Source organism: Lagenorhynchus albirostris, chromosome 3 (assembly GCF_949774975.1).
Source record: "Lagenorhynchus albirostris chromosome 3, mLagAlb1.1, whole genome shotgun sequence".
Classification (NCBI taxonomy): Eukaryota; Metazoa; Chordata; class Mammalia; order Artiodactyla; family Delphinidae; genus Lagenorhynchus; species Lagenorhynchus albirostris.
In genome coordinates, this window is record NC_083097.1 from 150,891,344 (window position 1) to 150,905,538 (window position 14,195).

Consider the following 14,195-nt stretch of genomic DNA (forward strand, 5'->3'; position numbering starts at 1 on the left):
AGGCTGTACATCTGGTTCAAAGCTGCCCCACCCAAGACCCTGTGCTCTGGGCACCCTGGCCTGGGCTTTGGGGGTTTGGGGCCTCTTTGGGGGCTCTTGGCACCTGGTCATCCTGGTGTGGCAGCCAAGAACTCTGAGTACCCAGCCATGCCCTGACTCTGTCGTGTATGGGTAGGGGGTGGGGGGGTCTGGGCAGGGGGATTTACCCCCAACCTGCAGTTTCTCAGGTGCTTGCCAAATCCCCCTCTTCTTGGGCTCACCTGAGGGGGACATTGGGCCTGGAGCTTCAGGAAAAAAGATGGAGAAGGTGCTGGCTTGACATGCTTCCCCTCCCACCCCACCCCACCCCCAGATCCGGGCTTGGGGCTTGGTCTCCCTGGGAGTCAGTTCCAACAGTGAAGGTTACTTTACTAGATGCATGATTTTAAACGGAATCTCCATCTGTTCCACCCCCTAATTACAGATGCACAGAATCCGCCTCAGAGGGGAGCATGAGGGGAGTGATTTAGAGGCTGAGCTGCTTCTGCCTGCATTAGGGCTGGGGAGACTGGGGGGGCCTCTGGGTATTGCTCACAGCCCCCCAATCCCATCTCTTTCCCAGGGACCCCTCGTGCCTCTTCTCTTGCTGGGGGAAAGGCTCCTAGAAAGGTGCCCCGACCCCCTAGACCTGAAAGAGGAGGCAACTGCAATGCTGAGGGAGGGGTCCCTGAGAGATCGCCTGTGTCCCAGGCCCCAAGTCTGGGGAGGCAGGCTCCATTAGAGCCTTAAAAAATTCAGTGGATCGATCTCTTGCCTGCTTCTTGTGCCCTGGGGAGCCACAGGCGCCTGCCTGGCCCAGCTGTCTGCCCACCCCAGGGGTAGCAAGGATTAGTGAGGTTAGGGAGGGGGCGGTTAGAGCAGAGGTGGGGACATCCAGGTTTTGGCAGCAGAGGATGTGGCCAGGCACGCCAGGACCCACCAGGTGTGTTTGCACGTATGTGCCGGTCCTCCTTGGCACATCTGGCAGGCCCGACCCCAGCTTGAGCCTTGCCCTGTGGGGCTGGACGGGCACCAGGGGCCGGAGGGGATGGACCAGGGCCTGGGCCTCAGAGGGTTCCGAGGGACACCCCGAGGATGGGTCTACCTTTGCCCGTGGCTCCAAGGACCTGGGGCCCCGGCTAACTCGCTGGTGGTGGTGGCGGCCGCGGGCACGCTGTGGTAGAAGCTGGAGCATTCACTGTGGGGAGAAGGGGAGAGAGGCCGGGCTACAGGAATTTTAGATTGCTGCAGGCAGGAGGGTCTCTGGAACCCCGTGGAGCGGGCAGTCATGCAGAAGTAATCCTATCGCCGCCTGCCTGCATGGAGGAGAGGAGAGGAGAGGGGGCTGGGAGGGGAAGGATGGCGCAGCCGCCCCTTTCCCACCTCAGCCCCTGCCCCAGCCAGCTGTGGAGGGAGCCCGGGACCCCAGGGGGCTCCCCCCGGGAGGCACCACCCTTCCACCGCTGCCTGTGCCCCCTGGAGGGGCGGCACCGCAGCTGTTGCTCGGCTAGGAGCTCTGGGTTTTATAAATAATGCAGCTTGGAGGTGGGGGCCAACTCAGCCTTGGGTCACCCACTGTGGCATCATCTCCAGCTGGCAGTCCTGTGGCAGAGCCCCTCTGCCTTCCAGCCTGCTCCTCCTCTTTTGCTATGTGAGTTTGGGCCAGAGGCCCAGCCTGTGTGAGCTGGGCCAGGGCAAAGGAGTGTGGAAGAACCCAGAACCCCCTGTCCTTTTGTACCCGCCCCCACCAGCCTTCACAGGTTAACTGGCCACTGGCTCAGCAAATCCAGGCTGGGAAGGGATGACCCGCTGTACAGGGGCCTCCCTAGTTCTAGCCCCTCCATTTTGCAGATGGAGTAACCAAGCCCAGAGAGGGCAGGGATGGCCAAGGCCAGCCAGCTGATGAGCAGCTCCTTCCTGTCCCATTCTGCTGTCAGTCAAGGCTCTTCTCAGCCTCAGCTCAGCTAAGAGCAGGGCCTGGAGGGCGGGGGGGATGTTTGGGAAAGTGCTTGCGGCTGAGACGTTGCCATGGCGATGTTGCAGGATGCCGAGCTGAAGTGGGGGTCTTACAGGGTCTCTGGGGCCCCCAGCTCCACACCCCTGTGGTCTTCTCCTCCCCATCTCCTGTCCCTCACCCAGAGGCCTGTCAGGCAGCTCCGGTGACAGGCTGGGTGGGTGACAGGTGGTGCAGGTGATGGGCTGGGTGGGTGACGAGCTGGGTGGGTGACAGGTGGTGCAGGTGATGGGCTGGGTGGGTGACGAGCTGGGTGGGTGACAGGTGGTGCAGGTGATGGGCTGGGTGGGTGACAGGTGGTGCGGGTGCGAGGCAGGCAGGTGACAAGCTGGGTGGTGACGGGCCCTGCTGATGACAGGCAGGGGGTGTGGTTGGCGGGGATGCTGTCTCCTGGCTGGTGGCCTGTCGCAGCCCCCCACCCTCACGCGTGTGCACATGCACAGACTCTGGGTTCAGAGCTTGGGGCTAAGATACTAATGAGGCTTATTACGTGTGGGGGGGCAGGTGCCCAGGCTCACTAATGAGAGGCCTTTAACGAAGAGGGGAGACAGCTGGGGGGCTTTGAGGAATTTGGCTGGCCCTCCTGGTCTGGAGGATGAGCCAGGTCGGGACCCCACCTACCCTTCCCCCCGGCCACTTGGCTTTGTGTTAATACTACCCACAGTCATGATAGTTACCATTGTCCAAGCGTTTGCTACACTGGCCGAGCCCTTTACATGCGTTTTCTTATTTCAACTCAGCAGTCGTAGGAGGGAGGCACTATTGCCCATTTTATGGATGAGGAATCTGAGGCTGAGAAGGCAAGGGACTTCACGTAACAAGTTTCTGTTGCAGCTGACATTTTAATCTTAAGTCTTTCTGTCCCCAGAGCCCGTGCTCTTAACCATCCCACCAGTAACACTCAGGTCTTGGCGCAGACCCCGACCTTCTCTCAGGGCCTCAGTTTCACTCTTCTGGAAAATGGATGTGCGGTGGAGGAGTGAGCACCATACGCTCTTCAGCTCTGACTTGGGTGGCTTCAGGGGCTCCTCCAGTTAACTGCCAAAGCCTCACCCCATCTGGCCCAGATTCTAGGTGACACCCCTGGACTGGAGAGAGGGCAGGGCTTAGCACTGAGGGAGCGGAGCTGAAGGGGGGATGCCTGGGGTATCCAGACCACTTCCTGCATTGTGTGGTGGGGAGGCTGAGGCCTGGAGAGGAGCAGCAAGGGCCCAAGGCCACATACCCTGTAAGCTGTAGGGCCCCGTGGGATCCCAGGTCTCCTGGCCTGTTGGAAGGGCGGGGCTGGGAGTGGTGCCAGAGCTGGAGGTCACCTCCTCCTGGACCCACCCACCAGCCTAGCTTCTGCCCTGGAGGTTGTGAGCCCCTACATCCTGGGAGGGGGCAGGGGGCTGTTGGCCACCTCTTTAGGGCCATGCCCCTTCCCCGTCAGTCTGGGCCCGTAGTGTCAGTTGATCTCCTCCCTTTGGGACCCATTGGGGTGGAAACTCCCTGGCAACAGCTGATGGATGGGTTAAGGCCTTGACATTGGCCTGGGGCCACAGCATGACCCTGGAGGGACCAGGCTAGGGCTGGGGGGCTTGGAGGGGAATTTAAGGGAGAAGAATTAGGGTCATAAATCTTGGAGCATCTGGGTTCTCTTCTCCTCGACCTTAATCTCTTACCAAACCTGCTCTCCGGCTGCTCATCCAAGTCTGAGGGTTGAGGGGGGTCCACCTGCCCATTCCCCTCTCCCTCCAACTGATGCCTCCCCCCCCCCGAAATTGCACCCCCTATGGGGAAGAACAAGTTGCAGCCACTGCCGCTGGACAGAATTAAGAACTTGTGTGTCTAGACTACTGGATTTGGCCTCTGATTCATAACGGTAGGCAGGGCAGAGAGCTTCACTGCCTCAGTTTCCCCAGCCTTGGGTTTGAAATCCTCTCCTGGTGCCTGACTGCTCAGTCAGGAAGGAGTGCTAAGACCAAGAGGGATTTCACAGCTGCGGGACACATGGCCCTGTCCTCAGAAGCCCCATTCTGAGATAAGCAGCACAGTCCTGGCCTTGAGAGCCCTCAGACCCAGAGGTGAGGTCTTGAACTCAGGCTGGGTGTGCGCTGAGGCTCAGGTAGGGAGTGGGTGGTGTTGGGTGGCTGGTCTGTTTTCTGAAGCAAAGGCCGAGGCTGGGGAGAGGCCAGAAGAAGGGTGGAGGTTTGCCTGGGGGCCTGAGGAGCCGTCTGTGGTTGGGGGTGGGAGCCTGGAAGGGTCTGGCTTTCCCATAGTCCTGGGCAGCTGTAGCCTGAAGTTCTGGGGCCCTCCTAGCTCCCCAGGGAACCCGCTGCTGCCCGGCCCTGGGGACCCAGGCATCCTGGCAGGTGAGGGCGGGTCTCCGGCAGGCGCCCTGCCAAGCCTCGCAGCCTGCTCACCAGGAATCTTGTTGCTGAGAGATGGAAGATCCAGGTCGGGCCTGCAGCTCATCTCTCCCCTCCGGGAGGAGGAGGGGCCCAAAGATTCCTTCCTGCACCCGCCCTCCCATCTGGGGCAGGGCCCTCCTCAGCAGTGAGTGGGGCTGGGGGGCCCAGGACAGGCCTCTAAGGCTCCGTCACATGTCCTGGAGCCTAGCCCAGCCAGCAGTGGGCACCGGGGCACTCTGGAGGCAGAATGAGCCTGGTGTGGCAGAGGAGAGGTGGGGGTAGGGTGCTGAGGCCACAGGGGGCCCTGCATAGGGGCCTAAGCCTGGCCCTGGCCCTCACTGGCTCCCCCAGGGCAGAGGGTGAAGAGTTGGTTCTCTTCCATTATGGGAGCGTGATTTTATTCCACGTGTCACGGAGTCTGAGATTAACTTGCTCACCAGTCTGTGACAAACCCCTCACACCCAACACACACATACACACACAGAGGCACAGAGACACACGGAGATCCTTGGTCTCACAAAGGCACCTTCCACAGACACACATAAGCATTTCCATACTACAACGCATGGCAGACTCTCACATGCAGATACACAAGCACACACTCACACTTAAAGATACACCGAGATCTAGATCCACAGTCTCCAAAGCACAACGTTCTCCCACTCACACTAAGGCCACACAGACAGAGATACAAACAGGCGGTCCAGGGGGATGCTCGCAGCCCTACCTAGACATGCACAGATCAAGGACGCCCGGTGCCCCACAGGCACAGATACACGTAGACACACACAACCCCAGACACAGTCTTGTGGGCAAGCCTAGACCAACCGCCACACACACTGAGACAAAGGCCCAGATACATACAGAGACAAAGACAGGCACAGACACACAGCCGGCAGCACGCACACAAGCACAGGCGTGCACACCCGGACACAGACAAAGACAAATAAATGCCCAGAGGTTTTGCTGTGGACAAAATGTGAGGCGCACACACACATCTGGGCCTCCTGCTCGACCTCTCTACCTGGGGACGTGGTGATCTGGCGCCCGTGGCTCCAGGGAGAACTCTGAGGAACCTTCTGCTCGGTCAGAGCCCCCCACCCTGGGCCCAGGGCCAGCCCCCACCTCTGGCTCCCGGCCCGTGGCCGAGGCCACGCAGCCACACCCTCAGCAGCGCCCTGACATCCTACCTTACCCTCCGCGTCGTGCACACTCACGGTCACACCGTCTCCTGCACGTGCTCACGACACCCTCCACGCCCGCACATTTATGGTTTCTCACTCACACCCCCCTCAGGTGTCCCCTCGTTGTCTTTCTCAATCACTGTCCCCACCCTCTCGCCCCGCAGACATGCACAACCTCCGGCACAGCCTTCGTGGCCCACACCCTCGCCTTCTCACGCAGACCCCCATGCACAAATAGAACGCACGGGCTCTCCGCCACAGACCCACAAGCCACGTACACGCGCTCCTTCACATACTTCCTCAGCACCGCTCTCACAGACTGATTCACAAATGCAGCACACTCACACACGCACACTCCCCCGCATACATCCCCACCGCCTTCTCACATGCGCGTGTGCGTGCACACACACACATACTTTCAGAGCCTCCCTCACACCATCACTTTCCTTCCTCTGTCTCTCACAAACACTCCCTCTGCCAAGAGCGTGGCTCTGCTGCAGAGCAGCCCCTGAAGTACTTGTCACTGTACTCCACCACGTCCTTGGCCTTCCTGGCCTCAGTGTCTTCCCTTCCACCTCCAGCCCTGCATACTGTGGCCTTGTATTCTTTTGCCATTTCTCTGTTTAGTCAACAAGAATATAGAGAGTATTCATTTATTCATTCAACAAATGTTGACTGAGCACTGATTATGGGTTAAGCATTGGGGATACTATGATGACACAGGTCCTTCCCTCGTAGAGCTCTCAATTTTGTGTCCAGTTCGTTTGCTGCTTGTCTCATCTGACTAGAATGGAAGGTAACCCTTGATCTTGGATGATGAGAGATGTGTAGGAGTTCACAGGAGGAAAAGTAGGGGAAGGGTGTTCTAGGCAGAGGGCAAAGCATGTGCAGAGCCTACAAGTAAATCAAGGTACAGTAGGCTGGAAACTGAGGTGATGCTCAGAGACTAGAGGAGAAGCTGCAAAGAGGGAAGAAGCCAGATGTCACAGAGTTTAGATGCCATGCTCAGGGGTTTAGATTTTGTCTAGTGGGCCACAAGGAGTCATGGGAAGTCTTTAGTGACAGGACAGGGTGAGGAAATGATGGTGGTCTGACCTAGAAGAGGTGAGTGGGAAGGAAAGGAGACTCATATAGGCACAAGAACCAGTGGGGTTCCAGTTCCAGAGCTGTGACCTCAGGAAAGTCACACAACCTCTGTGACCTGGGTCCATCACATGAGGATGGGAGACAGTACCAGAGCCGGGCTTATGGTATATGCTCGATAAACAATAGCCATTATTGTCAGTTATCGGTAGGACATGGCAGGGCATCAGATGAGGAGGAGATTTTACTGAGCACCTACTGAGTGCTGGGTCCTGCGCCAGGTGCTGGGGCCCAGAGGGGAGGTGGTCTGCGGCTTCAGGAAGCTCACACACCGTAACCACAGCTCACGTGGACAACAGAGTGCGGGGTGTGCGGGTGGAGGCAAAGCACCTCGGAAGGTTAGAGGAGCATGAGGGCTCTGGGTGGCTCACGAAGGAGCTGGCATTGAGCCGGACCCTAAAGAGGCTGGTTGAACTTGGGCAGGCAGAGGTGGGAGAAGGAGCTTCGGGGAGAAGGAGCCCTGTGAACGACAGCCTGAGGGCAAGGGGTCTAATCTGGCTGTTGTGTGGGACACAGGAAACGGGTATCGTGGGATGGGATTATGGAAGCGAGACCTTGGTGGCCAGGTTAAGGGGGGGGGGTCAGCACGGGGTGAGCTGCACTCTAGAAATCCCATGTTTTGGTGGTAACATGGAATGTGTCCATTAGAGACTCTGCTCCAGGCTCCGCCGGTAAGCCGTTGCCCTCTTCGACCTCAGTTTCCCCATCTGTGTGATGAGTTCAGTCTTGTTTAGGAGGGAGTTCTGGTATCATGTCCTGGGGCTGGCCTAGCCTACTTCGTTGGGCATCTTCTGGCCTGGGATTCTGGGTCTCAGCAGTGCTTCCTTCCTGAGCACCCTCAGCCAAAGAAAGGAGCAAAATGAGGGGTTCCCCAGAGGCAGATTTTGGGCGCTGCAAATGAGGGACCAGGAGCTCCACATGGAAGGGAGGGGTCTTTGCCTGGATCTGACTCCAAGCCCCAGAGGGAAACCAGAAGAGAATGTCAAGGTCCCTCTTCCCTCTCGCCCTGACCCGTGTGGTGGCAGATGTGGGCCATGTGCCCAGTCCCTGGTCCAGGGGGCATCAGGACTATTCTGCCCACTGACAGAGGAGCAGGGCTTGGGTTCAAGAATATGGCCCAGGGCTTAGAGTCCCCTGGGGTTAAGGAGCTAGGAGGCCAATCTTAGGGTGGCAGAGCCAAGTAAACGCCCATGGGTAACAGGGTTCATTTATATTTGGTGTTGCCAGGAGTTGTGGTCTAAGGCAAGTCCTGGTGACACACACAAAAAAAAAAAAAAGAAGAAAAAAAATGCTGATTTTATAAAGACTGCTTTCTTCCATAGTTGACAAACTTATGATGGTACCGATGGTTGGATACTACTCTTAGAGATGAAAAAGGTCTTAAGGAATCTTCCATATTCCATTCACCAATCTATGTTCTTGTTCAAAGCAAAATTAATTCCTTTCAAAATTAACGTATTAGCTTAATAATTTTTAATCTTAAAATAATCTGTGAGAATGGGAATTTTGGGTAGGAAAAAGTGACAGAAGATGGGACAAAGAGAATTCATAGAAAGACAAAACAGAATTTTTTAAATGGTGGGTACGAACTTCTGTTTGCAACTATATCAGTTTACCTTAGGAAAACACACTAGAAAGGCCAGATAAATCATAAGCAACATTTGACTGTGAGCGTTAGAAAGCTACTGAGGTAGCCATGACCTAGAAAAGTAAAATAGAGAAAGAAACTCACTGAAGTGAGAACAATATTCTGCACATGCGTTTCTAGCCCAGTCATTTAGAAACTACTGATGAAGAGCAAAAGTCTGAGAAACCAAGTGTGGCTCCTAAGAGGTAGAAAAGCCAGTAGATCTTAGGACAATGTCATAGGACTAAGGAAACCAGAGTTGGAAGTGAGAAATAACAAGGCAGCTAGAATTTTAAGGACCAAAATCACAGAGAGAGTAAAGATTCAGAGAACGGAGCTGGATTCAGCAACAGTGTTCCCTTGCAGTATTTTCCATGTATAAAAGGTAGACAAGACAAGATGCTAAGAAGTCAAACAAAAGCTAACTGAAGTCAAAGCAAAGACTTAGTTGGCTCATAATGCTGAAGAGACAAAATGGGGTTCAGAACCTATGAAAGATTTGTGGCCCAATGGAAAACTAATGATATGAATTAGGACATTGGAAGTCTCTACGTGTGTGTGTGTGTGTGTGTGTGTGTGTGTGTGTGTGTGTGTGTGTGTGTGTGTGTGTGTGTGTCTGTGTGTGTGTCTGTGTGTTAGGAAGGTTGATGCAACATCTACACTGAACCTTATAAAGAAGGAAAATGAGTATGAAGTTGGTCCAGGTGACTGAGGTGATCTTCCCCTCTGCTCCTTACCTAAGAATAGGAAATTCTCTCCTCAAGAAAATACAGTTGACCCTGGAACAATATAGGAGTTAGAGACGCTGACTCCCTGTGCAGTCAAAAATCCACATATAACTTTATGGTCGGCCCTTCTTATCTGTGGTTCTGAATCTGAGGATTCAACCAACCACAGCTCATGTAGTGCTGTATTACTTATTGAAAAAAAATCCATGTATAAGTGGATTTGTGCAGTTCAAACCCAGGTTATCCAAAGGGCAACTGTAATGTCATTCAGATTCTCTACAACTTGTCATATCCCAAGTCTGGTATTCACTGAAGAACCACCAAGACTACCAAGAAAAGGAGAATTAGAATAAAAATCAAAACAGAATCAGAATCATAGATGACCTAAACATTAAAGATCTTACATATTTTGGTAAATATTATCAAGTTCAAGAAAATAGATGACAAGGTGAAGAATTTAACTTGACAACTAGAAACTATAAACTGATAGAAGTTGAACTGATAGAATTAAAAATTATACGAAATTTAAAACTCGGTAGTGGATTGGACACAGGTGAAGAGAGGTAAGTGAACTGGAAGATAGAGTAGTAACAATATTAAGACTAAAGCACGGGAAACGAAAAGAATAAAAAGTACACATAAGCGCATTTGAGACATATGGGCCACAGTAAACATTTTTATCATATGTGTAAACTGGAGTCCAAAGAAAAAAGGAGACAGAGATTGGGATGAAAACAATATTTCAGAAATATTAACAGCTGAGAGTTCTCTAAAACTAAAAGGAATATATGGAGCCATAAATTCAATAAGCACTAAAAAAATGCAACAAGAACAAATACAAAGAAAACCACACCTAAGATCACCACAGTACAATTCATGAACAGCAAAGAAAAACATGACATCTTAAAAGCAGCCCGACGAAAAAGAGATTACTTTCAAAGGAACAATAGGATTAAGATTACAGTTTACTTCTCAGCGAAACTGAATGGATACTAGAAAATAATGGAATAACATTTTTAAGAGCTAAAGAAAAGAACTGCCCATTGGGAATTCTAGAGGCAGAGAAATTGTTGTTTGGAAGGAAAGATGCAATAAGGAAATTTGCAGACAGACAAAATTTAGAAAATATTTTCTCATCAGAACTGACTGAATTAAATTATAAAGGGAGACCTGCAGGCAGAAGGAAGATTATCACAGATGAAAATAAGGACTTTATAAAGAATTATGTAAAACAGAAAGGATAAATAAGTGGATAAACCTAAATAAAATCTAACAACACAAAAGGGTAATAAAATATATCAAAAATTAGAATGCATTAAAACAAATGGAAGAGGAAAAAGTAGTAAAAGAAATTTAAGATCTCAGCATTGCTTGAGAAGCAGTAAAAGAGCTAATAAGTCATGGTACATGTGTAACTGCTACTTATGTAAAAGTAACAAGCTAATACAAGGGAAAATGGAATTTGAAGAAATCTCAAAGGAAGAAAGAAGAGCAAAAGGAACATAACAAGGTGGGACAAATAGTAAACAAGGAGTAAACGGTCTGTAAGAAAATACATTAACTGTAAATACTCAAATTAAAGGACAAGGATTATTGAAACAAACAAACAACCTAATTCTATGCCACCTACAAGAGACAAGAGTCAGATTGAAAATGAAAGGATTCAACAATTATGGCATAACAACAATAAGCAAAATTGAAGAAGATTTTTTAATGTTAACATAGATTTGAAAGCAAAAAGTATCACTGGCGATAAGGCAGGATAATAAAACCCACTGTTACTTTACAAGGAATATATAAATCTAAACTTCAATGCAATATATGAAGGGAAATTCCAAAAATCTAAGTAGAAATAGAAAAATCTGAATTACCTAGATCAGTAATATAGAACCACAACAAGAAATCAGCAGATTATAGAAGATCTGAATACCATCATTAAAAACTTTGGCCTAAATTTACATAAAACACTGTACCAACAATGATGGAATATATATATCACGCAGAAATTTTTAGGTGCACGTGGCACATTTATAAAATTGACTATATTCTGGTTATAAAACAAGACTCCGAATAAGCAAGAAATTTAAAACTATATAACCAATATTTTACCAAATAGTTGGATATTAAAGACATACTTCTGATCATTATGTAGGTCAAAGATAAAGTCGCAATGGGAATTAGAATTTTATTAATTGAATGATAATGAAAATATGCCATAACAAAACCTGTGGGTTGCAAATAAAACTGTGGTCACAGAGAAGTTTATGTATTCCAATTATACTCTCCAAATGTAAAACGGAAAGGAATAAAGCAACTAGAAGATAACCTATCACCCTGAGGTAGGCAGCTCCTGAACTGTACCTGGTGGGGAAGGCAGGGCAGAACTTCAGGAGGCCAGCTGAGAGCACGGTGAACACCATGTCAGGAGCAGTCTCCAAGAAAGAGAATGTACAAAGGGATGACTAAAATATATTTAAGAGCTAGCACCCTGACCCCTCTTAAGGATGACTTACGTTGCTGGGGAAAAAATAAGAAGTGCTCGATGTAGAAGGTGAATAGCTTTATAATTCCCAGGAGAATCTTGGTACCAGGACCACACAAGAAAGAACTTGGAGTCCCCGTGGCTAATCCAGCAGAGAGAAAAGGAGAAACAAGATGCGAGAGAAAATAAAGGGAACTCTTGGTGCAATTTGGTGCTGCTGCAGGCCCAAGTCCAGGTATGTGCTCTCTATCTCCGCATCTTAAATAAAAGCCACCATGTTCCTCAGTCTTTCAGGTACTTAGAATTTCTCTTTAGAACCTGAAAATGGGGTCAGGTTTGCTGTCTGCATCGCTACAGTACAAAATAGAGGCAGGATGTTTGAAATAGTTCTCCATCTGGCAGAGGAGGCCTTGAAGCTGTGAGCCACTCGCTGCAAACCAGCAGGACATGAAGGATTCTTGAGCAGATCTGAAGCTACTGGGAGGCCTTTGAGGAGTTAAATCCCATAGTAAATACTGTACCTTCAATGGCCCCTTCTCCCTCTCTGTCCAGTCTTCCTCCACTCCCGTGGGGGCCCAAAGGGGTTTAATGAGCACTCTTTGACTTGTACTTGGTGGTCCCAGAACTTGACGTGGGCTTGGAGACTTCCAGGAAAAGTCTGCCTTCCATCTACTGGCTTGGGTTTCTTGGTCTCTCTGCTCCAGGATAATCCCTTCAACCTGCTTTTTCCATTTCTGCCAATAATCCCCCTCTCCAGACCTTCCTAATGCTCTTCTGGAGCGGGAGGAGACTTACTGAGGGCAATGTTTATTTCTAGAGGGAGAGGTGACCACATGACTTCACACTGGTCGTCCCCTTGATTATTCAGTTTCTGTCTAGATTAGTCGTGGGTGTTTGTGCACCCCAGCCTCACCCCCAGGAGGCTTTAGAACACTGTCCTTATCTCAGCACTGAGCCTCTATCTAGCCTCCTTCCCTCTCTCTCCTTACCCATCTTTACCCACAGACTCGCAGACTTTCTGGACCTCTGAGGAAGATAAGCACTTCACTAGAACCTCTGCTACAGAACCAAACATATTGAAATGACTCTTTACGAAGATACTGAAACAACAGAAAAAGAATACATGACGATTGTTTCTCCTGAGGGTTCAGTTACCTAGGGGGCCTTTAGCAAACTTTGACTGATAAATCTAACCTTTCCTTCCTTGGCAATAGTTGATCACACTGTGAGGAAAACAAGTTAGAGAATGGAAAAATAATATTTGGATTTCAACGAAATAATAAAGATGCAGGGACTATCTTTGACTTTTGCAAGGTGAGAAGACAGTTTACATTTTGATTATTTGAGGGCAGGAATCCCTTTTAAAACAGGGCCAGTCTGCATGATGCATTTAAAAATCAACCTTTTCAAAGATAGCCATAACCCCCACAAGATTTCTTGATTTCTCTGGGGTCAGATAAACCATCACATCTCACAGTGGTGCCCTGTACATGAAAGTGATAAACATAACCTGGAAGCACGGCAGTGGCTAAAACTATGGAGCTGGTAGCCATTCGCTGAAATGATTTTTTGCTTTTAATTCATTGCATAAAATGCTAATGTCCAAATTCAGGCAGGTAGATCTTACCAACCATCAAGAGCTTCAACCCTGCTAACAGCTAAGTATGCACTTTTAAACCCTACTTTGACTGCTCCAGAAACTTACTGGGTTTCCTTAATGCCTCTCTTACTATTTCCTTTGTGTCGTTTTCTTTTTCTTTAAAAACATAGCTGTGTGATCTTGGGGAAGTTATATTAATTCCTTGAGACTTGGTTGCCTTCTCTGTGAATATCTGGGTATAATTTTATTATTGCTCAATAGAATTTTTGGTGATAATGAAAATATTCTATTATCTGTACCATGCAATGCAGTATTCAATAGCTACATGGAGCTAATAAACATCTTTGGAATATGGCAAATGCAACTGAGGAACTGATTTTTTTCTTATTTTTAAATTTGTTTAAATATAAATAATGCCATGTGGCTAGCATCTGTTGACATTACAGATCTACATAATATTTTAAGGACACTCTCCACTCAAAAACTCTACCATTTATTAACTCAACCTAAATATTTTTGCCCTCTGACAAACAAAAAATAATTTATGCTTCCCTTGAAATTATCTGCCAAGACCTTTATCAGTTTGGGGACATTATATTCTTAAAATTGACTTTGCTTTATGAAACTTTAATAATGCTGGAGTTTCCTGCCCTTGGTACCACCTTTGTGATGATGGGAAATATTGTGGATGATCAAGGACCATTTCAAGAGATCATGGAGAGAAACCTCCTTCTGGATTTAATTTCATTATGAGGATGTCAAAATGCTACATTACTTAAAATAAAACCCATACCGTTTTTATGCTAAGTTATATTCTACATGTAACTGGAAAAATGTTAAAAAGATTTTTAAAGAACTGCGCATCTATTTTTGAAGCTGATTTGCCTGTTCAAGGCATGTTAGCACTTTATCCATCTCAGTACTATTTCACTTAGTAAACAAATGCAGTTGCCATAATTGCTGCATATGTGTCTGTGTTCCCTTCTAGGCTATATGTTTTTGAAGT